The 12500-nt window shown below is 33.1% G+C and overlaps 1 protein-coding gene and 1 long non-coding RNA gene across 3 annotated transcripts in view; one reads left to right on the top strand and one right to left on the bottom strand.

Annotated features, from left to right (window-relative positions):
- LOC147020750 (uncharacterized) overlaps positions 1–185 on the top strand; it is a 2338-nt gene extending 2153 nt beyond the window's left edge. The window contains exon 3 of the long non-coding RNA XR_015061948.1: positions 17–185. This is a non-coding gene — a long non-coding RNA (uncharacterized LOC147020750). The remainder of the gene's footprint in view (positions 1–16) is intronic.
- Positions 1–12500, bottom strand: part of LOC147020748 (BDNF/NT-3 growth factors receptor-like) — a 576920-nt gene that overhangs the window by 379544 nt on the left and 184876 nt on the right. The window lies entirely within an intron of this gene.

Genomic DNA, 12500 nt, shown 5'->3' with positions numbered 1-12500 from the left:
TTTTGTTTCAAAACAGAATATGGTGTCTGAGTTTCGAAATCACAAGGCATCTGAAGAAGATTGCTGGGAAAGATTGTACATTCTCGCAAATGAATATTTAATATTTTCAATATTAATAAATTATATTTGTTTTGTTTACAATTACTTGATTCTGAATTACAAGAAAAGAATAAAAGAGATGTAAAGGGGCGGGGGGGGGGGGGGGGGGGGGGGGGGTTGAGGGGGGGGTAGGTGCGCTCCCCAATGACCCATCACCCCCTCATCCCATCCCTCCCCTCCCCATGTGTGTGTGTGGGGAAGGGTGGGGGTGGGATGAGGGAGGTGGTGGGTCAAAGGTGGGGGCGCACAGGGGGATGAGGGGGGGGTGGGGCTTGTGTGGGCGGGGCTTGTGTGGGTGGGGTGTGTGTGGGAGGGGCTTGTGTGGGCGGGGTGTGTGTGGGAGGGTGAGGCTTGTGTGGGTGGGGCTTGGGTGGGCGGGGGTTTATGTGGGTGGAGCTTGTGTGGGAGGGGTTTATGTGTGTGGAGTTTTTGTGTGGAGCTTGTGTAGGCAGGGCTTATGTGGGAGGGTTTTATGTGGGCAGGGTTTATATGGGCAGGGGTTTATGTGGGTGGAGCTTGTGTGGGAGGGGTGAATGTGGATGAGGCTTATGTGGATAAATGGATGGGTGGAGAGATGGGGGGATGGGTGGATGAGTGGAGCTTGTGTGGATGGGTGGATAATTTTTTAATTAAATAAACACGTTGTGTGTGTGGGGAACTAATTAACTAATCACTAATTATGTGAATATGATGAATATGGGTGGAGCTTGTGTGGGGTTTGTGTGTGTGGAGCTTGTGTGGAGTTTTTGTGTGGAGGTTGTGTGGAGCTTGTGTGGGGTTTGTGTGGGGTTTGTGTGGGCGGGGCTTCGGTGGGAGGGGCGTGTGTGGGCGGAGTCAAAAAGGGGCGGAGTCAAAAATTTCAATTTATTGGAGCTTGTGGGGGGGGGGGTGTGTGGTGGGGTTTGTGTGGGGTTTGTGTGGGCGGGGCTTGTGTGGGCGGGGGCTTGTGTGGGTGGAGCCAAAAAGGGGCGGAGTCAAAAAATTTCAATTTATCTTTGTCTTTTGTAATTCCTGTGAATAAAATGAACCTAAAATCTCTTCCCCTTCCAAATCATATATCTTATAAGTCCAAGGAACCGTATCTATTACATCAACAATTTTAAAAAGCTCGTTGGTCCATCTTTTCGTATAACCTTTTTCAAAATGAGATTTCCACCTATATATTCTTACGATATCACCAACTTTGAACTTAGGTTTTCTGACATTAATCTCTTTTTCATATTTTAATTTTGTAAATGTTTCTGATGGCTTCATATTTGTTGACGTGTGAATCGTGTCATTGTACTTATCCACAATATCTTGAATAAAAGATGACCATTGTTGTGAACCGAGTTGTGTGAATTTTTTATATAGTCTCTCTTTTAAGGTACGATTAAAACGTTCAACAACAACTGCCTTCCCTTCATTAAAGGTACTGTATAATGTAATACTGTTATTTTTTAGAAAATTCATAAATGTCTTGTTATAAAACTCCCTACCCTCATCAGTCCACAATTTTTTAGGTTTTCTCTTACTTTTATTAAATATCTGTTGGAAGGCTAACATAAGAGTATTACCTGTTTTGTTTTTTAATGGTACAACCCACGCATATCTACTCCTCAAATCAATAACGGTTAAAGCATACTTGTACCCCTTATCATTATTGAGTTCAATCAAATCAGCAGACCAGATATAATCTACTTCCTTGGAATAAACTTTCCTTCTCTGAAACTTTGTGAATATTGGTTTATGTAATTCATCAGCTAATTGCTCTTCAGTCTTAATGGCATCATTAGAGCCTATAAGTTTTTTGAATTTCCAAGTCCAAGTTTCAATTTAGCACTGATCATCTTCTTCACAATGAACCGATCAACTTTTTCTCTCAAGGTTGGATTTTGTATCAGAGACAAATTATACAACATTTCTCTATCGGCTTCATGCTTTTCTTCCAACGTTGTGGTATTCCCATAATCAATATCGTGTCTCATGCACACTTCATCAACTCTATTGATAGGCCGACTCCAGGATTTAGGATTGTCTGCCTCATCTAATCTTTTATCCAAGTTTGTGCCTGGGCCACAGAAAGAATACCCTGGAAGATGTAATTCCCCTGGTATTCCAGTAGTTGTAAATTTACTTCCTGATAAAAACTTTTGGATATCTCCTCCTAGTTTGTGTTGGGAGATAAATTGATTTTTTTTTGAACCACACACCGAACATATACCTTTTTGTATAACCCTGTTATTTTTACTTTTAATATATGAAATATTTTTAGTATTAGTTTTCTTTTTACATTTGAGACAATAACTCATTTATTTATGAGAAAAATTCCTGCAGAGTGCAAAAACCTTTTTAGTTTCCAACATGCACATTTGAATCTTGATTTTTAAAACATAAAGAATCCTTAGAAATGCCTTCACTCTCTCCCCCATTTATTTAAGAAAAAAAATAAAAATGAAAAACTTGAATTAAAATACCTGTCTTCTCGATGTCAATAGTCTTGTCGAAAGTATTGTAAATAGACTTATCAATTCTTTGTTTTCCTCCTCGGTGGGTTGAGTTATTTTCTGTAATACCCCTAATCTTTTTTTAATCTCACTGGTTTCCATATTTTGATATTTATTTTGTCTCGCTCTTTCCTCCCTCTCCTCCTTCTCTTTCTTCTCCCTCTCCTCCCTCTCCTTCTCTTTCTTCTCCCTCTCCTCCCTCTCTCTCTTCTCTCTCTCCTCCCTCTCTCTCTTCTCTCTTTCCTCCCTCTCTCTCTTCTCCCTCTCCTCCTTCTCTCTCTTCTCTTTTTCCTCCTTCTCTTTCTTCTCCCTCTTCTCCTTTTCCTCCTCTTCCCTCTCTTCTTCAACTCCTTCCTCATCCCTTACTATCCTTGAATCGCTTACACCCCATAGAATATTATACATATATTCATCAGGATTTCTTGTTATTCCTGTATCCAAAATAATTTTTTACAACAGGAAACCAATAAAATTTCTTTTGAATTTCTAAAAGAGCCTTACCTTTTCTTAACTTTATAATTTTTTCATTATTTAACATTCTAATTAAATCTAAAGTTGTCGGTTTATCAACATCAGCATAATGCCAATCTTTTATTGAAAATACCTCATTCTTATGTTGTAGAACATATTTATTAAAATACCGAATACCCTTTTCTTGAAGGTATGCTTGGACACAGAAATGATAATTTTCTTGAAGCCTTCTTGCTGTCATTTATGTATTAGAAATATATGTTAGAACAATATTATGGCACGAAACACCTCCCCATCTTCCCATAGTTAAATCATTTTGTATTTCCTTACTTATTATATATAATCCTGTTTTTTCTGTTTTCATGAGATAAACAAGGGCAAAACCATTATTATATTTACCCTTATTAAATTCTTTTATTTGTTGTTTACTAATCGTAGCCCCACAAAACTCATTCTCGATACCAAGTGGATAATATTCTTCCTTACGAGACTGATTTAATTGTTCCAGGTCTTCGAGGTTAATTTTAAATGACCAATTATACCCTAAATCATTCATATCATATCCCCATTGTTCTATTCTCATACAAACGATACGCCCTTCTTTATAAAAATTTATTTTAATTCGAACTGTGAATTCTGTATGACCTGGAGATAATATCAACACTTCTGTATCTTTGGAATACACAGCCGTTTTATTTAAGGATATATATTGTGATAAATCGCTTAATCTCACCAAGTCATTCGCGTCAGTCGGGCTTGGATAATTTTTTAATTTATAAGCATTTTTCATGTTAATATTTTTGGTTATATTATATTTATGTCGTTCAGCCTGTGCCTTTGTGTAATAATTTGAGAAATCAATATCCAGTTCTTGAGATAAACCAAAGATAGAACCATCTTTACCAACATAAGTCATTTATATTAGATTAAAAATAATATCATAAAATTTTTTATTTTTGTTGAGTTGAAATAACACATATAGGCATAATTGGCCACAACACTTGGAATTTAATTCTTGGACTTGAAATGTTTGATAAACACCATTCTGTAAGAATTTTATGACTTCAACAGGTGGTGGAAGACCAAAACTATCAAAATAATATTTGTCTTGACTATTAAAAATACAAACCCAATGAGAACCGTTCCCATTATTATCTTCTAAGTTCATAATAATATTCTTTGTATGTTTCGGCACATTTGTTAATTCATCTCTCATACAAATAACCACATTATGAATTTTTAATTTCTTACAATATTTGACAAGTTGTAAATTTGATGTTGTATTCTTTCCAAATTTTTTCAACCACTCATCAATGCTCATTTATTTATTAGAAAGATATAATCCATTACCTCTTTTCGTTAATTTTACACCTGCTTGTGCTATAGAAGAAAGCATATCTCCAACTAACAATCTCGCTTTATCAGGCAGACCTTCAAGTTTTTCAGCAAAATCTACAATTACACCACTTCCACTAATTTGTTTCTCCAACTCTTTGTTATGTCTTTCCAATTCTTTTTGAGCCTGGAGTTGAGCCTTCCTTTCGTTGGCAGTTTTCACCGCTGTTGAAATACCACCCGTCAATGCTCCAACCGCACTTAAACCAGCAAATAAAGGAATTAGAAATGGGAGAAATCCTCCACTCGTCTCTCTTATTGAATATTTTTTCAACATTGGTTTTGTCATTTTAATTTTAAGTGAGCCAGTGTCATTCAAGATTTTAACCTGTTCTCTTGTGAGAAAAACATCAATTCTTACTGCTCCTTTTCTCTGAATTGTATTAACGTTAATCGTACAAGGCTTTTGATTTTGAACACAAGATGATAGTTTATGAAGATTGATTTGATTAACATATACCCCAGTTGGTACTTTGCCACTCATTTATTTAACAAAAAATTATGTGAGACTAATCATCACACCATTATCTGTATTAATCTGCAATTCTGTTTCTTCCAAAAGCAAACAATATGTATCAACTTCTTCACTCTCTCCTCTTTCAATGTATAGGGAAGTATCCACTCGATTAGACTTTATAGTTTCCTTTTGAGCGCTCAGGTCAAACGCATAGATTGTATACAAACTTTTAAATGCTGTCATATCCAAAATAGGTTCTTTATTTCCATTACTTTCACACACCTTTTGGTAAGACTTGTATGCTTCAGCAAAATCATTTTTTCCCAATTAATTTCCAATCTATCTCGTGGGTAAAATGTTCCATCTAGAGAAACGCGAAGTTGTTTCACCTTAGCATTATCACTCAATGCATTATTCTTATCAGTCGCAGTATCACCATCTGGCTTTTTAAAAATGATCCACAGATATCGTGGCTTTCCTTCCAGAACACCCAAATTCCACGTGTAAGTTGTTTGATTGAGTTTAACGTGTTGACATCTTCTTTTGAGGTATGATACACTGAGTGGTTTCTTTGAGTTAAGTCTTCGATTCAACATCTCTTCTGTTTTAAGATTAGGAGTATATTCACTGATATACCAACTCATTTCCTCAATTACAAATTTATTCTGATCACCAAAAGCACTACCAACACCAAAAAGCAATCGATTTTCATTATCATTCCTTTGTAGTTGAAATCTAATTTTAAGGCCATACAGAACTTTATCATGATCACAAAATCCAAATATACCTTTAAGAGGAACTGCCACAGTAAAACTATTTTCTGCTTTTGTATCATCATTATACATTCCTTTCCTTTGAGTATACCCAGGGTCTGTGTTTGTTCCCGTTGACATATCAGGAATAAAACCTTCGACAGACCCCTTTCCCATTCTATCACTGAATGTATAGAGTGTAAATTTTATCATTTCAGATACAGCAGAGACATAATCAACCGCTTCAACTTCTTGTGTTCCAATATACAAACGCACACTATCAAACATTTTCCAGAAGAAATCATTTACAAGTGTAGCGTTTGTGTTATTCCCAGCCTTAGTGAATTTAAATTTACACAACAAGAAACTTTCGGAGAGATTCAAATAGGTTTGTTGATTATTTATTTCAAAACTTTTTGTACCATTCGTATTCCAGTCTGTTCCAGTTATTGCATTTACCTTGAAGTAATCTTCTTTTTTAGTGGAGTTTGAGATAATAATAGTATCATCCAAATCATAGATACTATCAATTGCTTCCATACTTGTATTTATTTAGGAAAAAAAAGATGTTAAAACTTTTGAAACCCTGATCCAAGTATTTGAATTATTTTCTGTCGTTCTTGGGGGGACAACTGAGTTTTGCCTTTCTTAATTTCTTTTATTGCTTGTAATTTATGAGATTCCTTCTGAGCATCTTTTATACTCTTTACGGCACCTGCTACATTTCCCACAGCAGAAGCAGTTGAACCAATTAGATCTTTATGTTTAAGAATAGTTGAACCAATACCCATGAGAGTATCAATTATCCCATCTCCTCTAAATTGATGTCCAACACCCCTTTGTCTCTTAGGTTTATAGTATCCTCTACCAAGATACATACCTTCACCCTTGTAGTATGGGGAAAGGAACATCCCATCCCCTGTAATTATTTTATATTTTCCCAACTCGTGTTTCCTCAAAATAACCATCGTATTTATTTATTGGAAAACTTCACGTAGGTGAATTCTGATGGATATAACTTCTCCATTAAAAGAAATCACACGATTATCTTGGTCGGTTATCCTAAAATTTACTCTGTGTATGGTTTTTCCTGACACAGGTAGATAAACCAAATTTTTGGGTTCCATATTGAATTTATAACCAATTGGGGTTGAGTATGCGCTGAATGAAAATATTGTATTTGTTTTTTCCCATCATTATAAGCACCATCAATCAAATCACAGTGAATTAACACCGAATTTATTCCTGAGGATATTTGAATGACATTATCACTGTAAAACGTCCCATTAGTTTCAATCTTTTTTGAGGAGAAACCCAATAACTCTCTAAATGAATTATCAATTGTGAAATCAACCTTGTAGTTATTTTTAACTTTAATCGTTGATTTTGAAGTATGTTTTTGAATGTTTATAACAATATTTTTTGGTTCATCACCCTGTTCTTTCATAAGACGAGCAATTTCGGAAGATATTTGAGAAATCTCATATGCTCCGGGTGAGACTGTTATCGTTTTGTATCCACTTCCTGGATTATAACTAAACTTGTCATTTTTCTCGGTTATATTAAATAAGGTATTATAAGTTTCCATGGACAATAAAGATGCCTCATATTCTTTTGTTGTGTCAAGTTGTAGTGGGTATGGGAATGAAGATGTGTGGTCGCTTGTTGTGAAATTGAAACTAAGGATTGTGCTTCTCATCTTATTTAATATGAGATAAAATGTCTTTATATTGATATTTATTAATTATTTTCATGTTCATCAACTGGTCTAAAATGGCTGATGCTTCATTAAAACAATTGTTATTTCCAGCCTTCTTACTGCCTAACAACAATAACAGTCTATTAACTAATTGCGATGGGTCATTTGGAAGAAAACTAACACCTGAACCAAGGATACTTAAAGCCTGAATAATGTGTTTCTCCTTCTCATTCTTCCTACTTTTACCAGAAAGAATAACCTTATAATTTAGAGTGTTCAGCAGATCAATATATACTCTATCATCATTATTTTCCATATCCAATGGTTTATCAATATACTTTGATTCATCCCTCACAGTTGAACCTTGTCTTCCATCTTTTGTGAGAAGAAACATTAATCTTGGAGTTAGTTTAACAGGGGGTTGAGCAGAACCCAAGAACCTTAATTCATCATTAAATATCAATACCTTTTCTTGAACAAGATGAAATATTGCTGATTGTTCTGTTGGAATGAGTCCTGCTTTGGTTTTTGAATCCGCTGAATATTCATTGTTTTGAAGAGCATTCACAATATAATCAGGGGGTCGATTAATCTCTTCCAGTTGTTGAAATAAACCTTCATCATCATATTCTAATTCTCCTAAATGCTCTAATTCTTCCTCCGTCATTTGACTGAAATCTTTTAACATTTGAAGTTTTTTAGGAGTATATTCTACCGTGGGAAATGTGGAAACATCTTTCATTTTTCCTTGGGAAGTTTTTAAAAGTGGTTTAAAAAATTTCTCTTGTTTTCTTTCAAATGCTTCTTCGCCCGTTAGTTTCTGTCTGCGTTTCTTCTTTATGTCTTCCTGCTGTTTTACAACTTTTGAAACCAACTCTTGATGTTCCCTAAATCTTCTTGCTCTTTCTTTTGCATCCATTTATTTATTGAAAAATATCATTTAATATCTCATCTTGTTTCACAACAATATATTTATATTTTTCAGTCGTGTGTTTCATGTAATCCCCAAATTCCTTTTTACTACATAATGTAGAACAATTGTCTCTCCAAAAATTGTTTATATCTATTGAATTTAACTTGAATAAAATAAAAGTATTAGCATTGTTTCTGATGGAACGACGAGGAAGCTGAAAGTACGATTGACTAAGATAAATACAATTACAAGAAGAATGTCTCCCTCTTGTGTAGTAGCTGTCCATTACCGTTTGGTTTCTCTCATTAACACAATCATCAAAGATAACGAGGTTCTTTTTGGATTTATCCAAATCTTGGGGAGACGGTATATCATCCGTATTATCACTCAGAATACAAGTTATCGGTTTTGATTTCTTTTTACATCTCTGTGTATCACAAAATAGTTGTATTATATCTTCAATGTTAAAATCATTTAGGTTTTTTGAAGTTTAAATAAACCGATTATATCTTCTTTTTGAAGACCAGCATTAAAACCTTGTGAGAGTAGTTGATACTCTGGTTGAAAACTCGACTTTGTGAAAATTATTAAATTATCATAATCTAAAAAGTTGGGAGTGAGGAGCATCTTTAAAAGTAAGCAGGTTTTTCCACATCCACTTGAACCAACTATGAGGCATCTTAATGAATTTGGGAGATTTTTATGGTTGTCAAATTTTATCTTATTTTCCCAAATAGGTAAAAAATCATTCATTTATATATTTGGAAAACAGGTTATTTAATTTATTCTTGGCTTTTTTCGAAATTCTATATTTTATCCTAAGTTCAGGTTTAATTTCAAGATAATCCATTATTTTATTTATGCAATATCTTGTGTTGATATTTCCCTGAAAATCACATCCATGAATAAGATATAACAACAATCCTTTGAACATTTCTCTAATACGTTCAGTTTCTTCCCTTGTAAGGAAAGGTGTGTTCTCACCCTCGTTCTTTACATTCATTTCTCGAATCAATCTTGTAAAGTAATTCATTTTTGGTGTAAATCTAAAAGAATTATTTTCCTTTTTATATTTTTGATTATCATTAATTAGAAGATAATCACAGAATATACATTGTTTATAGGCTTTTGACTCTGTGTTTAATCCCGCTCTTTCACACGCAGGACAATTCTCAAATTTGTCATATGGAGAATCATGGAATTCAAGAGGCTCAAAATCGAGTAAACTATTCATATTTATAAAGTAAAACTTTACTTAAACTGAAATTCATCTTCGATATCATCTTCGATACTTTCAGAATCATCTATACTTTCATAACTATCATTTGAACACAAACTCTCGGTGTCATAACTATCGTTTGAATGCAAACTCTCGGTATCATAATCACTCTCATAATCTTCAAAATCTTCAGTTGAATATTGGCTCATTTAATTAGTAGAAAAAACATTACCATCGATATCGATATACATTTTTTCATTAACAGATTCAACTGCTACATTTTTTATATTAAAGGTAATTTTAAAATGATCCTTAACTACAATTGAACGAAATGTCATTTCACCTGATATATTAACATCCTTTATTTCATCAGGATTTATATCTTTAGGGTTGTTGAAAAAAATACAAATTTCTCCTTGCATATTACAGATGGTCTTATCTTTTCTTTCTAAAGCTTCATCCATAAGGTTTTTATTTTTTGATACCTTTTCTTGTTTCATTGCTTTTTCTAGTTTTGAATATATTGCCAGAAGGAGAGGAGAAACTTTTGTTAGAGATACCTTAATTGATGTTCTTCCAGGTATACTAAAAGCCCTTCCACTGAAGTAAATTGAAGAACTCATCATATCCACCATAATTGTTTTTATCCAATAGTTGTTATATTTATCTTTGTTCAATTTTACATCCTTGACATATTTCTCAGCATCTTTAACAAATGAAGAGATTGATTGAAACTTGTCTTTTGTGTCTTGAAACATTGTATTTATTAAGTGAAAAAGTTGGAGGATAAAATGGTTTTAAGCACAGATTCACCTGTAAAATAAACGAAATTTTCATCAAGAAAATTTTAGTTTAAGCACAGATTCACCTGTAAAATAAACGAAATTTTCATCAAGAAAATTTTAGTTTAAGCACAGATTCACCTGTAAAATAAACGAAATTTTCACCAAGAAAATTTTAGTTTAAGCACAGATTCACCTGTAAAATAAACGAAATTTTCATCAAGAAAATTTTAGTTTAAGCACAGATTCACCTGTAAAATAAACGAAATTTTCATCAAGAAATTTTTAGTTTAAGCAAAGTTTTATTATATAAATATGGTGAATACAACATACTGCGATGTTTGTAATCACGAATATAAACATTATAGAAAACACCTCCGAACCAACAAACACACATTTAATCTATTTCACAAAATATCCCCTCTTGAGTTGGAAAGAAAACATTGTGATACCTGCTCAAAGGATGTTTTGAAGAGTAGTTATAATAGGCATCTTCAATCACAAAAACACAAGAAAAATGAGTTTAAAGTAAAGGGAGACTATTATATTGAAAACACTGATGGGGCATTTAAAGGGCATATAAAAATAAGGATTTTTCAATTTGGAGAACCCGGTCCATCATCAATAATTGAATCAATTGAAATAGTGAAACCTGATGTTGAAAAATTTATTAAAAAAACATTAAAAGAAATGAAAACTTTAAAGTTTTATATGGGAGTGAAAATGAATATGAAAAGACAAGATGAAGAACAAACTCCTTATATGAGGACAGATCTTCATTTTATAACATCATTTCAAGATTTTTTGAATAGTGGGGTTTATGAAGAACTATCAAGACAAGAGGAGGATGTTGATAATACAGTGGTAGGAAGTGGATTCAATATTAAAAAATCATCTTTTTAGATGTACACATTCTAAAATCAAACCCTCTTAAAGCTTCTTCTTATATTGAATTACCAAAAGAAATAAAACGAAAGAAGGCAGTTGTTAATATTAAGAATAATGATAATAAATGTTTTCTCTGGTCTGTTCTTGCTCACTTACATCCACCAAAATGTAATTCAGAAAGAGTAAAACAATATATGAAATATGAGAATACCTTGGACATTAAAGATTTTAATTTCCCAATGCCACTAACAGATATTCCTAAATTTGAGAAAAAGAATAATCTTTCTATTAATGTATATGGATTAACGGATACAAACAAAGTTCAAATATTAAAAATTTCAAACAACTATAAAAATGAAGAAACACACATTGATCTTTTATATTTTAGTGTTGGAAATAATTCACATTACACATACATCAATAATTTATCAAGATTAATCTCTTCTCAGGTATTCAGAACAGCAAACAAAATATATCCTTGTAAGCGATGTCTTAATTCATTTCATACAAAAGAACGATTAGAACAACATTCAAAATATTGTAGTAATCATAAATCAGCTGTAATTACAATGCCTAAACCTGGTGAAAAGATTTCTTTTGAAGATTATAATAAATCTATCATGCACCCATTTGTGATATACGCTGATTTTGAATGTATCCTTAAAAAGATAAATACTGCTTCTCCTAATCCAAAAGAACCATATACAAATAAATATCAAAAACATATTCCTTGTGGTTTCTGTTATTATATCAAATCATCTGTTGGAGAAAAGTATAATAAACTTGAACAGTATAGTGGAAAAAAATGCTTCACAAGAGTTTGTAAAACGATTAGAAAAGGATTGTATAAGACTAAGTAAATTAATGAAAGAAACAAATGAACCGATGAAATTAACCATAGAAGAAAAATTAGAATTTAGAAAGAACAATATCTGTCATATTTGTGAGGAGGAAATTGAGGAGTCTAAAGTTAGGGATCATTGTCATCTTACTGGTAAATATAGAGGTCCCGCTCATTCCTGTTGTAATCTTAATTATAAATTACCTTCTTTTATTCCAGTCTTTCTTCACAACAGCGCCAACTATGACACACATCTATTTATAAATGAACTTTCAAAAACACCAGGGAATATTTCTGCCATAACAAACACAAGTCAAAAGTATATTTCATTTACAAAAATGATATTCACAAAACCTATAACTCGTATAAGGTTTCTTGATTCTTACAAGTTTATGGGAACACCACTAGCCAACCTCGCATCAAATCTAAGCTCCACGGGCTCTTTTCCAAATCTTAGTTCATTCTTTCCAAAAGAGGAAATTCTAACTAAAGAGGAAA

The sequence above is a fragment of the Eptatretus burgeri genome, chromosome 9 (assembly GCF_056783735.1).
Source record: "Eptatretus burgeri isolate ZD-2024b chromosome 9, Ebu_testis_v1, whole genome shotgun sequence".
Taxonomy (NCBI): domain Eukaryota; kingdom Metazoa; phylum Chordata; class Myxini; order Myxiniformes; family Myxinidae; genus Eptatretus; species Eptatretus burgeri.
This window is presented reverse-complemented; position numbering and strand designations above follow the sequence as displayed.